The 17,038-nt window shown below is 46.8% G+C and overlaps 1 protein-coding gene and 1 long non-coding RNA gene across 11 annotated transcripts in view; one reads left to right on the top strand and one right to left on the bottom strand.

Annotated features, from left to right (window-relative positions):
* The window catches only part of INSYN1 (inhibitory synaptic factor 1), a 163,973-nt gene extending 156,721 nt beyond the window's left edge, over positions 1-7,252 (bottom strand). For both annotated transcript variants that reach the window (XM_063926459.1, XM_063926461.1), the window contains exon 1: positions 6,641-7,252. The gene's annotated coding sequence lies outside the window, so the exon portion shown is untranslated. The remainder of the gene's footprint in view (positions 1-6,640) is intronic.
* LOC134932231 (uncharacterized) overlaps positions 1-17,038 on the top strand; it is a 197,285-nt gene that overhangs the window by 33,631 nt on the left and 146,616 nt on the right. For 8 of the 9 annotated variants that reach the window (XR_010179278.1, XR_010179282.1, XR_010179280.1 and 5 more), the window contains exons 1-2: positions 7,414-7,782; positions 16,310-16,428. This is a non-coding gene — a long non-coding RNA (uncharacterized LOC134932231). Of the gene's footprint in view, positions 1-7,413; positions 7,783-16,309; positions 16,429-17,038 lie in introns of those variants that run through there. The other variant, XR_010179276.1, reaches the window with a different exon arrangement.

The following is a 17,038-nucleotide window of genomic DNA, read 5'->3' as shown; positions in this document are numbered from 1 at the left end:
TTATGTGTGTCATGTAAAAATGCATTTATAATGTGCAACACATGTGTAAGGGGCACTATGTGTGTCATTATGTGTATAAGGGCATTAATAATGTGCGGCATATGTGTAACAGGGTACTACTGTATGTGTGTCATTATGTGTATAGGGGCACTAATAATGTGCAACAAATGTGTAGGGGGCACTGTGTGTGTCATTATGTGTATAAGGGCATTAATAATGTGCGGCATATATGTAAGGGACATTATGTGTAAAAGGGCATTAATAAAGGTTGTCATAATGTGTAAGGCACATTATGTTTATAAGGACATTAATAATGTGTAAGGGGCATTACTGTGTGGAATTATGTGTATAAATGCATTACTAATGTGTGGCATTATGTGTATAGGGTGCTCTACTATGTGGTGTTGCGTATAGAAAGGGCACTACTGTGTCATCTAATATGAATAAAGAGCAATAGGGTGTGGTGTAATGTGAATAAGGAGCAATTCAATGTGATATTATGTGAATAAGGGGCTCTACTGTGAGGAGTAATGTTTATAAGGTAAAGTAATACTACTGTGGGATGTAATATGAATTATGGACACTATTGCATGATCAAATGTGAATAAAGTTGCACTACTGTGAGGCGTAATTGGAATTGGGGGTACTATTGTGTGGCCATGCCCCTTGCCAGCAAAAACACACCCTTTTTGGGCTGTGCGCCAAATGTGCGAACTGTTCCTATTTAAAATATAGGGGGTACAAACACCAAAATAAGGACTGCAATGGGTGAGGGGTGATGGTGCTGGGAAAGAGGTGCAACCAGTGGTGGTGCTAGGGGGCACCAGCCAAAATCTTGCCTAGGGCATCATATTGGTTAAGGCCGGCCCTGGGGACCACCAGTATAATATTATATAGGAGGAGTAGTACAGTGCAGAGTTTTGCTGACCAGTGACCACCAGTATACGTTGTCTGCCTGAAAAACACTCCATATCTGTGCTGCATTGTAGACAGTATATAGTAGGAGTACAGTACATAATTTTGCTGACCACCAGTATATAATATATAGGAGTACGGTACAGAAGGCCACTGCTGTACCTACCTCTGTGTCGTCAAGTATACTATCCATCCATACCTGTGGTGCATTTCAGTTTTGCACAGTTTGCTGACCACCAGTATATAATATATAGCATTACGGTACAGTAGGCCACTGCTGTACCTACCTCTGTGTCGTCAAATATACTATCCATCCATACCTGTGGTGCATTTCATTTTTGCACAGTTTGCTGACCACCAGTATATAATATATAGCAGTACGGTACAGTAGGCCACTGCTGTACCTACCTCTGTGTCGTCAAGTATACTATCCATCCATACCTGTGGTGCATTTCATTTTTGCACAGTTTGCTGACCACCAGTATATAATATATAGCAGTACGGTACAGTAGGCCACTGCTGTACCTACCTCTGTGTCGTCAAGTATACTATCCATCCATACCTGTGGTGCATTTCATTTTTGCACAGTTTGCTGACCACCATCATATAATATATAGCAGTATGGTACAGTAGGCCACTGCTGTACCTACCTCTGTGTCGTCAAGTATACTATCCATCCATACCTGTGGTGCATTTCAGTTTTGCACAGTTTGCTGACCACCAGTATATAATATATAGCAGTACGGTACAGTAGGCCACTGCTCTACCTACCTCTGTGTCGTCAAGTATACTATCCATCCATACCTGTGGTGCATTTCAGTTGTGCGCAGTATATATAGTTGTAGGCCATTGCTATTGATACTGGCATATAATTCCACACATTAAAAAATGGAGAACAAAAATGTGGAGGTTAAAATAGGGAAAGATCAAGATCCACTTCCACCTCGTGCTGAAGCTGCTGCCACTAGTCATGGCCGAGACGATGAAATGCCATCAACGTCGTCTGCCAAGGCCGATGCCCAATGTCATAGTAGAGAGCATGTAAAATCCAAAAAACAAAAGTTTAGTAAAATGACCCAAAAATCAAAATTGAAAGCGTCTGATGAGAAGTGTAAACTTGCCAATATGCCATTTACGACACGGAGTGGCAAGGAACGGCTGAGGCCCTGGCCTATGTTCATGGCTAGTGGTTCAGATTCACATGAGGATGGAAGCACTCATCCTCTCGCTAGAAAAATGAAAAGACTTAAGCTGGCAAAAGCACAGCAAAGGTCTGTGCGTTCTTCTAAATCACAAATCCCCAAGGAGAGTCCAATTGTGTCGGTTGCGAGGCCTGACCTTCCCAACACTGGACGGGAAGAGCTTGCGCCTTCCACCATTTGCACGCCCCCTGCAAGTGCTGGAAGGAGCACCCGCAGTCCAGTTCCTGATAGTCAAATTGAAGATGTCACTGTTGAAGTACACCAGGATGAGGATATGGGTGTTGCTGGCGCTGGGAAGGAAATTGACAAGGAGGATTCTGATGGTGAGGTGGTTTGTTTAAGTCAAGCACCCGGGGAGACACCTGTTGTCCGTGGGACGAATATGGCCATTGACATGCCTGGTCAAAATACAAAAAAACTCAGCTCTTCGGTGTCGAATTATTTCAACACAAATGCGGACAACAGGTGTCAAGCCGTGTGGTGCCTTTGTCAAGCTGTAATAAGTAGGGGTAAGGACGTTAACCACCTAGGAACATCCTCCCTTATACGTCACCTGGACCGCATTCATCAGAAGTCAGTGACAAGTTCAAAAACTTTGGGTGACAGCGGAAGGAGTCCACTGACCACTAAATCCCTTCCTCTTGTAACCAAGCTCCTGCAAACCACGCCACCAACTCGCTCAGTGTCAATTTCCTCCTTACCCAGGAAAGCCAATAGTCCTGCAGGCCATGTCACTGTCAAGTCTGACGAGTCCTCTCCTGCCTGGGATTCCTCCGATGCATCCTTGAGTGTAACGCCTACTGCTGCTGGCGCTGCTGTTGTTGCTGCTGGGAGTCGATCGTCATCCCAGAGGGGAAGTCGGAAGACCACTTGTACTACTTCCAGTAAGCAATTGACTGTCCAACAGTCCTTTGCGAGGAAGATGAAATATCACAGCAGTCATCCTGCTGCAATGAAGATAACTCAGGCCTTGGCAGCCTGGGTGGTGAGAAACGTGGTTCCGGTATCCACCGTTAATTCAGAGGCAACTAGAGACTTGATTGAGGTACTGTGTCCCTGGTACCAAATACCATCTAGGTTCCATTTCTCTAGGCAGGCGATACCGAAAATGTACACAGACCTCAGAAAAAGAGTCACCAGTGTCCTAAAAAATGCAGTTGTACCCAATGTCCACTTAACCACGGACATGTGGACAAGTGGAGCAGGGCAGACTCAGGACTATATGACTGTGACAGCCCACTGGGTAGATATATTGCCTCCCGCAGCAAGAACAGCAGCGGCGGCACCAGTAGCAGCATCTCGCAAACGCCAACTCGTTCCTAGGCAGGCTACACTTTGTATCACCGCTTTCCAGAAGAGGCACACAGCTGACAACCTCTTACGGAAACTGAGGAAGATCATCGCAGAATGGCAAACCCCAATTGGACTCTCCTGGGGATTTGTGACATCGGACAACGCCAGCAATATTGTGCGTGCATTACATCTGGGCAAATTCCAGCACGTCCCATGTTTTGCACATACATTGAATTTGGTGGTGCAGAATTATTTAAAAACGACAGGGGAGTGCAAGAGATGCTGTCGGTGGCCCGAAGAATTGCGGGCCACTTTCGGCATTCAGCCACCGCGTGCCGAAGACTGGAGCACCACCAAACATTCCTGAACCTGCCCTGCCATCATCTGAAGCAAGAGGTGGTAACGAGGTGGAATTCAACCCTCTATATGCTTCAGAGGATGGAGGAGCAGCAAAAGGCCATTCAAGCCTACACATCTGCCTACGATATAGGCAAAGGAGGGGGAATGCACCTGACTCAAGCGCAGTGGAGAATGATTTCAACGTTGTGCAAGGTTCTGCAACCCTTTGAACTTGCCACACGTGAAGTCAGTTCAGACACTGCCAGCCTGAGTCAGGTCATTCCCCTCATCAGGCTTTTGCAGAAGAAGCTGGAGACATTGAAGGAGGAGCTAAAACAGAGCGATTCCGCTAGGCATGTGGGACTTGTGGATGGAGCCCTTAATTCGCTTAACCAGGATTCACGGGTGGTTAATCTGTTGAAATCAGAGCACTACATTTTGGCCACCGTGCTCGATCCTAGATTTAAAACCTACGTTGTATCTCTCTTTCCGACAGACACAAGTCTGCAGAGGTTCAAAGACCTGCTGGTGAGAAAATTGTCAAGTCAAGCGGAACGTGACCCGTCAACATCTTCTCCTTCACATTCTCCCGCAACTGGGGGTGCGAGGAAAAGGCTAAGAATTCCGAGCCCACCCGCTGGCGGTGATGCAGGGCAGTCTGGAGCGAGTGCTGACATCTGGTCCGGACTGAAGGACCTTCCAACGTTTACTGACATGTCGTCTACTGTCACTGCATATGATTCTCTCACCATTGAAAGAATGGTGGAGGATTATATGAGTGACCGCATCCAAGTAGGCACGTCAGACAGTCCGTACGTATACTGGCAGGAAAAAGAGGCAATTTGGAGGCCCTTGCACAAACTGGCTTTATTCTACCTAAGTTGCCCCCTCCCTCCAGTATGTACTCCGAAAGAGTGTTTAGTGCAGCCGCTCACCTTGTCAGCAATCGGCGTACGAGGTTACTTCCAGAAAATGTGGAGAAGATGATGTTCATCAAAATGAATTATAATCAATTCCTCCGTGGAGACATTCACCAGCAGCAATTGCCTCCACAAAGTACACAGGGACCTGAGATGGTGGATTCCAGTGGGGACGAATTAATAATCTGTGAGGAGGGGGATGTACACAGTGAAAGGGGTGAGGAATCGGAGGATGATGATGAGGTGGACATCTTGCCTCTGTAGAGCCAGTTTGTGCAAGGAGAGATTGATTGCTTCTTTTTTTGGTGGGGGCCCAAACCAACCAGTCATTTCAGTCACAGTCGTGTAGCAGACCCTGTCGCTGAAATGATTGGTTCGTTAAAGTGTGCATGTCCTGTTTATACAACATAATGGTGGGTGGGAGGGCCCAAGGACAATTCCATCTTGCACCTCTTTTTTCTTTAATTTTTCTTTGCATCATGTGCTGTTTGGGGACAATTTTTTTGAAGTGCCATCCTGCCTGACACTGCAGTGCCACTCCTAGATGGGCCAGGTGTTTGTGTCGGCCACTTGTGTCGCTTAGCTTAGTCACACAGCGACCTTGGTGCGCCTCTTTTTTTTCTTTGCATCATGTGCTGTTTGGGGACAATTTTTTTGAAGTGCCATCCTGCCTGACACTGCAGTGCCACTCCCAGATGGGCCAGGTGTTTGTGTCGGCCACTTGGGTCGCTTAGCTTAGCCATCCAGCGACCTTGGTGCGCCTCTTTTTTTCTTTGCATCATGTGCTGTTTGGGGACAATTTTTTTGAAGTGCCATCCTGCCTGACACTGCAGTGCCACTCCTAGATGGGCCAGGTGTTTGTGTCGGCCACTTGGGTCGCTTAGCTTAGCCATCCAGTGACCTCGGTGCAAATTTTAGGACTAAAAATAATATTGTGAGGTGTGAGGTGTTCAGAATAGACTGAAAATGAGTGGAAATTATGGTTATTGAGGTTAATAATACTATGGGATCAAAATGACCCCCAAATTCTATGATTTAAGCTGTTTTTGAGGGTTTTTTGTAAAAAAAAACCGAATCCAAAACACACCCGAATCCGACAAAAATTTTTCAGGGAGGTTTTGCCAAAACGCGTCCGAATCCAAAACACGGCCGCGGAACCGAATCCAAAACCAAAACACAAAACCCGAAAAATGTCCGGTGCACATCACTACTTTATTTACAATCATCTCTGACTGCTGTATGAGGAGGTCACAAGTGTACTGCTCCCACACGCTGCCAACCCCAGTGTCATTATCTAAGCACTGTAGTTACAATAATCATAGCACTTGCGGGGTAGTGAAACATGTATGTAGTGGAACAGAATTTATGTACAAGACTACCAAGTAAGCAATGAAATATTGATGAATCCCTTCTTCCCACAGCACTATGATATAAGATATATAATATGTAATATTATTTTATTGAGATCCTATTGTGTTGCAGCCAGAAAATCCAATTATGCACACGCTCCTCACTTTTTGAAATGTGGGTATCCAAGCTCAAACCATATCTTATGTTCTAATCATAGCTTATGCTGCCTTGCAGTCATTTTTATTGAAGTGATAATATCTGCAGCGAATAACTGGCATATTCATTATCACCTCTGAATCTGCCTTTGCTTTTGCATAAAGAAACAGTTCTCATATTTCCATGCAGGAGAGTGTCCGCACAATCATGTGAAGAGTCTTATGACAAGTCTATGGCCATGAACAGATTTAATGTAAAGGTGTGAATGTAGGGAATATTTACCCAAGGCAAAAAATAACTAATTCATAAATGTTTATTACCATCATTTTAAACACAATATCACAGTCACTAGTTTTTCATTTAATTTACAGAAACTCAGTGGCACTTTAGCATTTGCATGTGTAGCACCTGCACAGGCATGACACTTAATGGTGTGTAACTGAATGTGATATGATGCAGTCTCACCTTCTCTCTTGATTTCAGTGCCTTCCCCCAATGTTAGGAACCTCAAAGTGCTTGGACTTCATGGTAGTACAGAAACTTGGACTTCATGAAAACTCTGACACTTGGACTTGAAAGACGTAGCTGGTAGTTCCAGAACTATTAGGGCGAGACACCTATAACCCTCAAGAGGTTCTTCTGCCAATAACAACCTCCCACTGTTCCCTTAGTACAGGACGCGTACACCGGTACTTACGGGGCTGCCTGGGCTTAATACCTCCAGCAGTAGGAGCTCACCCTATAGTATGAAGACCCCGGGTAGTACCGAATTGCTGCCGATAGTGAGGCACCCGATTGGTGGGGTGTGAGGCCCATAGCTGGATAAGCCTTTGTATAAGCAGGTGTTAACAATGCAGATGGTGCACAGGCTCCTAGTCGGGGACTCTAGGGTTGGCAGATGGAGAAAGCCTCACCAAGCCTGGGTTACGGCAAGTACAGCAGGATAATAGGTGCTGACAGGTAGGGATTCCAGAAGAGCATCCACAGGAACACAATACAGTGCAGAGATCAAGAACCAGCAGTTTACATGGCATGGGTAAACTATAACCAGCAAGGAAGGAGTGGCCAGCTGGGAATATAAAGGGCATTCTGGCCATTGCACAAACAGGCAGTGAAGAGGGAACAGTGAATAGTAATGACGTGTGCACTGCTGCACATCCTGCACAGCCACTCACAATGACGTGTGCACTGCTGCACATCCACTCATCCCGGCTAAGAGACGGAAGTTAACTACGGGGCGTTACCTAGAAACCGGTAACACAGTCTGCATCCGGCGACCTGGTTACCAGGCACCCGGCATCTCCCAACAGGCATTGCTACTGCCGCATTGCTAGGCACCGGGCGGACGCTGTCAGGCCGAATGACCGGAAGAGGCACAGCATCCCAGTCGCCAGGCAACAACCGGGACCTGCATCCAGCACAGCCCACCTGGCAAACTCTAACGCCCAACTGTCGACATGTGGATTCCTGTCATAATATCTGGAATCACGAACATCAAGGGGAGATTTGGGGAACCGTCTGTCTACCACTACTCGATCCCACCAATAAAATTGAAAGAGATCACACAAAGCTGACACAGAAGCCTCCCTGGCAAATTTAGTTAAAAGGTGGGATGACTTATGCTTTCTGGATTTTTATATCCAAAAATATATTTTGCATAAACAAGAGAAACTATAAACCTAATCAGAATTGCAGCAGATAACAGGTACAGGGCTGGTTCTAGACCAAGTGAAGCCCAGGGCAAGAATTACCTTTGCCACTCAACCCAACACTTACCCCCTCCTCACAAGTTTATGCCTCCCTTTACCTGCCTGACCCCACATGCCACTTTCTCACCAGTCTATGCTTCATGTATCCCTTTTTCCCCCAGTATGTGCCTCATGTGTCCCTTTTTCACCAGTCTGTGCCTCCCCTCACTTGCCTGGCCCAACTTGCCACTTTCCTCACCAGTCTGTGCCTCACATGCCCCTTTTTTTACCAGTCTATGCCTCCCCTCACTGCCTGAGCCCACATGGCACTGTCCTCACAACTCTGCATGCCTTCTCCTCACCTGTCTGTGCCTCTCTTCACCTGCTTGACCCCACATGCCACTTTCCTTACAAGCCCCCCTCAACCCCAGCCTGTGCCTCTCCTCACCTGCCTGACCCCACATGCCACTTTCCCTGTCCTGCTATGTCCCCTCCTCGGACTGCCCCACAAGCCCCCTTCACTTACCTGTATTGTGATTGAGGCATGCTGAATGATGAGGTGCAGCTGAATGGCTCCTTCTCTCAATGTACTCCTTCCAGAATGCCTGACGTGATGACATCACATGGTGCTATGTCATCACATCTGGCATTCTGGTAGCACAGGAAACTGGACTTTCCCTGTATCGGTGGCAGGCCTCACCTAATGAGTGCGACTATGCCAATGACTGCCAAACTAGATGGTGCTGGCAGGGTTACAGCGCCTCAGGCAATAGCTCTGGCAACCCGTTCCTTGCTTTACAAGTGCCGTCAACACTCCATTACAACACCATGGCACTTCAGGATCAAAAGAGAGCTCCAACGTAATTTGACCGTGAAGATTGCAACATCATTATTAGGGAATGCTAGGAATATAGAAACTGTCATTGAGAATTGTATTTCTCGTCACTCTTCTCATCACCCTCATTATTGTTTTGTGATTGGAATTTGCATATTTCTATGATTAGAGTGATTGTTCCATTGAATTAGTAAATGTTCCAGTGCATTGTAAGCTATGGTCAACTGTGATTATGCTAATCTTTTTTCTCTATCGTCCTAAGTGGATGCTGGGGTTCCTGAAAGGACCATGGGGAATAGCGGCTCCGCAGGAGACAGGGCACAAAAAAGTAAAGCTTTACTAGGTCAGGTGGTGTGCACTGGCTCCTCCCCCTATGACCCTCCTCCAGACTCCAGTTAGATTTTGTGCCCGAACGAGAAGGGTGCAATCTAGGTGGCTCTCCTAAAGAGCTGCTTAGAGAAAGTTTAGTTTAGGTTTTTTTTCTTTACAGTGAGTCCTGCTGGCAACAGGATCACTGCAACGTGGGACTTAGGGGGAAAGTAGTAAACTCACCTGCATGCAGAGTGGATTTGCTGCTTGGCTACTGGACACCATTAGCTCCAGAGGGATCGAACACAGGCCCAGCCGTGGAGTCCGGTCCCGGAGCCGCGCCGCCGACCCCCTTGCAGATGCTGAAGCGTGAAGAGGTCCGGAAACCGGCGGCTGAAGACTCCTCAGTCTTCATAAGGTAGCGCACAGCACTGCAGCTGTGCGCCATTTTCCTCTCAGCACACTTCACTGGGCAGTCACTGAGGGTGCAGAGCGCTGGGGGGGGGCGCTCTGAGAGGCAAATATAAACCTTATACAAGGCTAAAAATACCTCACATATAGCCCATAGGGGCTATATGGAGATATTTAACCCCTGCCTGACTGGAAAAATAGCGGGAGAAGAACCCGCCGAAAAAGGGGCGGGGCCTATCTCCTCAGCACACGGCGCCATTTTCTGTCACAGCTCCGCTGGTCAGAACGGCTCCCAGGTCTCTCCCCTGCACTGCACTACAGAAACAGGGTAAAACAGAGAGGGGGGGCACATTAATGGCTATATATATATATATTAAAGCAGCTATAAGGGAGCACTTAATATAAGGATATCCCTTGTATATATAGCGCTTTGTGGTGTGTGCTGGCAGACTCTCCCTCTGTCTCCCCAAAAGGGCTAGTGGGTCCTGTCTTCATTAGAGCATTCCCTGTGAGTTTGCGGTGTGTGTCGGTACGTGGTGTCGACATGTATGAGGACGATATTGGTGTGGAGGCGGAGCAATTGCCAAATATGCAGATGTCACCCCCCAGGGGGTCGACACCAGAATGGATGCCTTTATTTGTGGAATTACGTGATGGTTTATCTTCCCTTAAACAGTCAGTTGAGGACATGAGGCGGCCGGACAATCAATTAATGCCTGTCCAGGCGCCTCAAACACCGTCAGGGGCTGTAAAACGCCCTTTGCCTCAGTCGGTCGACACAGACCCAGACACGGGCACTGATTCCAGTGACGACGGTAGAAATTCAAACGTATTTTCCAGTAGGGCCACACGTTATATGATTTTGGCAATGAAGGAGACGTTACATTTAGCTGATACTACAGATACCGTAAAACAGGGTATTATGTATGGTGTGAAAAAACTACAAACAGTTTTTCCTGAATCAGAAGAATTAAATGACGTGTGTGATGAAGCGTGGGTTGCTCCTGATAAAAAGTTGATAATTTCAAAAAAGTTATTGGCATTATACCCTTTCCCGCCAGAGGTTAGGGCGCGCTGGGAAACACCCCCTAAGGTGGACAAGGCGCTCACACGCTTATCCAAACAAGTGGCGTTACCCTCTCCTGAGACGGCCGCACTTAAGGATCCATCAGATAGAAAGATGGAAGTTATTCAAAAGAATATATACACACATGCAGGTGTTATACTACGACCAGCTATAGCAACTGCCTGGATGTGCAGTGCTGGAGTAGTTTGGTCAGAATCCCTGATTGAAAATATTGATACCCTAGATAGGGACAATGTTTTACTGTCGTTAGAACAAATAAAGGATGCATTTATCTATATGCGTGATGCACAGAGGGATATTTGCACACTGGCATCTCGGGTGAGTGCTATGTCCATTTCAGCCAGAAGAGCCTTATGGACACGACAGTGGACAGGCGATGCGGATTCAAAACGTCACATGGAGGTTTTGCCGTATAAAGGGGAGGAGTTATTTGGAGTTGGTCTATCAGACTTGGTGGCCACGGCTACTGCCGGGAAATCCACTTTTTTACCTCAAGTCACTCCCCAACAGAGAAAGGCACCGACCTTTCAACCGCAGCCTTTTCGCTCCTACAAAAATAAGAGAGCAAAGGGCTTGTCGTACCTGCCACGAGGCAGAGGAAGAGGGAAGAGACACCAACAGGCAGCTCCTTCCCAGGAACAGAAGCCCTCCCCGGCTCCTGCAAAAACCTCAGCATGACGCTGGGGCCTCTCAAGCGGACTCGGGGACAGTGGGGGGCCGTCTCAAAAATTACAGCGCGCAGTGGGCTCACTCGCAGGTAGACCCCTGGATCCTGCAGATAATATCTCAGGGGTACAGGTTGGAATTAGAGACGGATCCTCCTCATCGTTTCCTGAAGTCTGCCTTACCAACCGTCTCTTCCGAAAGGGAGAGGGTGTTGGAAGCCATTCACAAGCTGTACGCTCAGCAGGTGATAGTCAAAGTACCCCTATTACAACAAAGAAAGGGGTATTATTCCACTCTATTTGTGGTACCGAAGCCGGATGGCTCGGTAAGGCCTATTCTAAATCTGAAGTCCTTGAACCTCTACATAAAAAAGTTCAATTTCAAGATGGAGTCACTCAGAGCAGTGATAGCGAACCTGGAAGAAGGGGACTTTATGGTATCCTTGGACATCAAGGATGCGTATCTACACGTTCCGATTTACCCCGCACACCAGGGGTACCTCAGGTTCATTGTTCAAAACTGTCACTATCAGTTTCAGACGCTGCCGTTCGGATTGTCCACGGCGCCTCGGGTCTTTACCAAGGTAATGGCCGAGATGATGATTCTTCTTCGAAGAAAAGGCGTATTAGTTATCCCATACTTGGACGATCTCCTAATAAGGGCAAGGTCCAGAGAACAGCTGGAGACAGCTTTAGCACTATCTCAAGAGGTGCTAAGACAACACGGGTGGATTCTGAATATTCCAAAATCCCATTTAATCCCGACAACTCGTCTGCTGTTCCTAGGAATGATTCTGGACACGGTTCAGAAAAAGGTTTTCCTTCCAGAGGAAAAAGCCAAGGAGTTATCCGATCTGGTCAGGAACCTCCTAAAACCAGGAAAAGTGTCAGTACATCAATGCACAAGAGTCCTGGGAAAAATGGTGGCTTCTTACGAAGCAATTCCATTCGGCAGATTCCATGCAAGAATATTCCAAAGGGATCTGTTGGACAAATGGTCAGGGTCGCATCTGCAGATGCACCTGCGAATAACCCTGTCACCAGAGACAAGGGTGTCACTTCTGTGGTGGTTGCAGAAGGCTCACCTATTAGAAGGCCGCAGATTCGGCATTCAGGATTGGATCCTGGTGACCACGGACGCCAGCCTGAGAGGCTGGGGAGCAGTCACACAAGGAAGAAACTTCCAGGGAGTATGGACGAGTCTGGAAAAGTCTCTTCACATAAACATTCTGGAACTAAGAGCAATCTACAATGCTCTAAGCCAGGCGGAACTTCTCCTGCAAGGAAAGCCGGTGTTGATTCAGTCGGACAACATCACGGCGGTCGCCCATGTAAACAGGCAGGGCGGCACAAGAAGCAGGAGTGCAATGGCAGAAGCTGCCAAGATTCTTCGCTGGGCGGAGAATCACGTGATAGCACTGTCAGCAGTGTTCATCCCGGGCGTGGACAACTGGGAAGCAGACTTCCTCAGCAGACACGATCTTCATCCGGGAGAGTGGGGTCTACATCCAGAAGTCTTCAACATGTTAATAGACCGTTGGGAAAGACCAATTGTAGACATGATGGCGTCTCGCCTCAACAAGAAACTGGACAAATATTGCGCCAGGTCAAGAGATCCACAGGCAATAGCTGTGGACGCACTGGTAACTCCTTGGGTGTACCAGTCAGTGTATGTGTTTCCTCCTCTGCCGCTCATACCAAAGGTATTGAAGATCATACGGCAAAGAAGAGTAAGAACAATACTAGTGGTTCCGGATTGGCCGAGAAGGACTTGGTATCCGGAACTTCAAGAGATGCTCACGGACGAACCGTGGCCTCTACCTCTGAGAAGGGACCTGCTACAGCAGGGTCCCTGTCTTTTTCAAGACTTACCGCGGCTGCGTTTGACGGCATGGCGGTTGAACGCCAGATCCTAAAAGGGAAAGGCATTCCAGAAGAAGTCATTCCTACCTTGATTAAGGCACGGAAGGAAGTCACCGTGAAACATTATCACCGCATTTGGCGAAAATATGTAGCGTGGTGCGAGGATCGGAGGGTTCCGACGGAGGAATTCCAACTGGGTCGTTTCCTACATTTCCTGCAATCAGGATTATCTATGGGTCTCAAATTGGGATCCATTAAGGTTCAAATTTCGGCCCTGTCAATATTCTTCCAAAAAGAATTGGCCTCTGTCCCTGAGGTCCAGACTTTTGTCAAGGGAGTACTGCATATACAGCCTCCTGTGGTGCCTCCGGTGGCACCGTGGGATCTAAATGTAGTTTTAGATTTCCTCAAATCCCATTGGTTTGAACCATTGAAAAAGGTGGATTTGAAATATCTCACATTGAAAGTGACTATGTTACTAGCCCTGGCCTCTGCCAGGAGAGTATCTGAATTGGCGGCTTTATCTTATAAAAGTCCTTATCTAATCTTCCATTCGGATAGGGCAGAACTGCGGACTCGTCCGCATTTTCTCCCTAAAGTGGTATCAGCATTTCATCTGAACCAACCTATTGTGGTGCCTGCGGCCACTAGCGACTTGGAGGACTCCAAGTTGTTGGACGTTGTCAGAGCCTTAAAAATATACATTGCAAGGACGGCTGGAGTCAGAAAATCTGACTCGCTGTTTATATTGTATGCACCCAACAAGTTGGGCGCACCTGCTTCTAAGCAGTCGATTGCTCGTTGGATTTGTAACACAATTCAACTTGCACATTCTGTGGCAGGCCTGCCACAGCCTAAAACTGTAAAAGCCCACTCCACAAGGAAGGTGGGCTCATCTTGGGCGGCTGCCCGAGGGGTCTCGGCATTACAACTCTGCCGAGCAGCTACGTGGTCGGGGGAGAACACGTTTGTAAAATTTTACAAATTTGATACCCTGGCAAAGGAGGACCTGGAGTTCTCTCATTCGGTGCTGCAGAGTCATCCGCACTCTCCCGCCCGTTTGGGAGCTTTGGTATAATCCCCATGGTCCTTTCAGGAACCCCAGCATCCACTTAGGACGATAGAGAAAATAAGAATTTACTTACCGATAATTCTATTTCTCGGAGTCCGTAGTGGATGCTGGGCGCCCATCCCAAGTGCGGATTATCTGCAATACTTGTACATAGTTATTGTTAACTAATTCGGGTTATTGTTAAGGAGCCATCTTTAAGAGGCCCTTTCTGTTGTCATACTGTTAACTGGGTTTAGATCACAAGTTGTACGGTGTGATTGGTGTGGCTGGTATGAGTCTTACCCGGGATTCAAAATGCCTCCCTTATTGTGTATGCTCGTCCGGGCACAGTACCTAACTGGAGTCTGGAGGAGGGTCATAGGGGGAGGAGCCAGTGCACACCACCTGACCTAGTAAAGCTTTACTTTTTTGTGCCCTGTCTCCTGCGGAGCCGCTATTCCCCATGGTCCTTTCAGGAACCCCAGCATCCACTACGGACTCCGAGAAATAGAATTATCGGTAAGTAAATTCTTATTTTAATGCCATCTTATTCTTGTGATTGTCTCATTTTGCCAAATAACTAATTACACTCTTTAATCCAGAGTTTATTCCATCTTAATAAAAAGACATCCTGTTGGAATTGCTGTCTATACATTCTTGTTGCGTATCAATCTATCCTACCTCTCTGAGAATGGTACTATGGACAAGGAGCCTAATTCAGACCTGATCGTAGCCGAGCAAAATTTTGCACTGCTATGATCAGTTACTCAGATATGTGGGGGGATGCCCAGCACAGGGCCAGTCCGCCCCGCATGGCACTAGCACCCCCCCCCCCCCCAGCACAAATACAAAAGTATCGCGCAGCGGCGATGCTTTTGTACTTGACGAGTATCTCCCTACCTGTGCAGCTCCTGCGCTCTGGCAGGGAGCTACATGTCACTGTCCGGGTCACAGCGGCTGCGTGTGACGTCACACCGCCCCGCCCCCCGCATGGTCCGGGCACATCTGCGTTGCCCGACCATGCCCCCAAAACAGTGGCCAAATGCCGCCGGCCCGTCCCCTCCCACCCAGCAACCGACTCTGCCTGTCACATAGCCACCAAACATCTGTGATACCTCTTCCAACCACTTAGACATACCTGCCAACCCCACGGTGTTACATATCCACAATCTTCTGGGATAATCCATACTATCTCTACTATAAAAACAAAACACACATATCATATCAGTTCAGTACATTATTAAAATCTCCAGCAAAATAAGAGAAACATGATCAATTATTTTGTAGCGTAATGTCGCCATCCCGTGCTTCGCTAGCATGAAATGACGTGCCACCGGCTGGTCACTATTGCCTGATTTAATGGCTTCGCGTATGGCATACCGGTGTATGGCATACTGGTCACTATTGCCTGATTTAATGGCTTCGCGTATGGCATACCGAAATTTAGAGTCGCAAGATAAGGGGTATCTTATAAAATACTTCCTCCCCTTATCTTGCGACTCTAAATTTGTCATTTATCTACTAACGTGCCCATGTGGATTGACATACGTGGGCAAAACTGAGTGTGCCTTTAAAATGAGGATGGCACAACATCGGTATGCCATACGCAAAGCCATTAAATCAGGCAATAGTGACCAGCCGGTGGCACGTCATTTCATGCTAGCGAAGCACGGGATGGCGACATTACGCTACAAAATAATTGATCATGTTCCATTCTCCATACGTGGGGGTGATAGGTCAAAGAAACTTCTACAGGTAGAAGCAAAATGGATTTTTACTTTAAATACACAATTTCCTAAGGGTTTAAATGAAGCCCTCAGCTTAAGATGCTTTTTGTAGATTCCATTTGTCTTGTTAGAGAGTGGCAGGATTTAATTCTAGTTAGTAACCATGGGAGTAATACAGAATTGTGTAGTTGTTTATGGTAAATGGCTTTTAGCATTAAGAGTCATAAGTATTATGCTAATATCAGGTTTATCATGTGCAGCACCGGCTTGCTATAATCATCAGTTGCTGGGTAGTAATTGGGTAAGATCGTCATTTTATGTATGTTTGTTCTTATATATTTTTTTGGGTCAGTAACAAAAGGGAAAACTATTACGGACTAGTTGATGTTATGCACAGGTCACTTTAATATTGATTGTCACTACTGTTTACAATAGGCTGTGACTGGATTGGTTGGTCGCAGCAATGTTTGATGGTTTCCCTGGTTACCTCTGTCCTAGCCTCACCACGCCAGCTGGACGGGCCGGAGTCGCGTCATATCCTGTGGGCGGAGTGACATCAGTACCGGGACCCGGGCAGCGCGGACGGAGGCGGCGGTGTGGACCTCCTCTTTGTACAGGTATTTAAACACTGTTTTTGTCACTAGTATGCATCCTGACGAAGGGGCTGCGACCCCGAAACGTTGAATAAATAGCACATTTGGTTTCACCACTTTTCAAAGTCTTCAAGTGCCGTCCTTATTGCCAGCAAATATATATATATATATATATATATATATATATATATATATATATATATATTTATTATCAGTTATTTATATAGCACACACATATTATTCAGCAGCATTTTACAGAGAATATTTGGCCATTCACATCAGTCCCTGCCCCAGTGGAGTTTACACACTATATATCCCACTACATTTACACTAAGGTTAATTTTGTTGGGAGCCAATTAACCTACCAGTATATTTTTGGATTGTGGGTGGAAACCGGAGTGCCCGGAGGAAATCCACGCAAATATGGGGAGAATATACAAATTCCACACAGTTATGGCCACAGTGGGAATTGAACCCATGACCTCACTACTGGGAGGCAGTAGTGCTAACCATTACACCACCCCATACTGCCCAACCAAAATCTACCTATATGTGGAATTCTTGCAATGTAAATTCTTATGGGTAAACCTGAGCATTAAAACTTTACTCTTTGAAGAAGGTGAAGAGAAAAAAA

This window comes from Pseudophryne corroboree, chromosome 6 (genome assembly GCF_028390025.1).
Source record: "Pseudophryne corroboree isolate aPseCor3 chromosome 6, aPseCor3.hap2, whole genome shotgun sequence".
NCBI lineage: Eukaryota > Metazoa > Chordata > Amphibia > Anura > Myobatrachidae > Pseudophryne > Pseudophryne corroboree.
The sequence above is the reverse complement of the archived record's forward strand: the minus strand, read 5'-3'. Positions and strand labels throughout refer to the sequence as shown.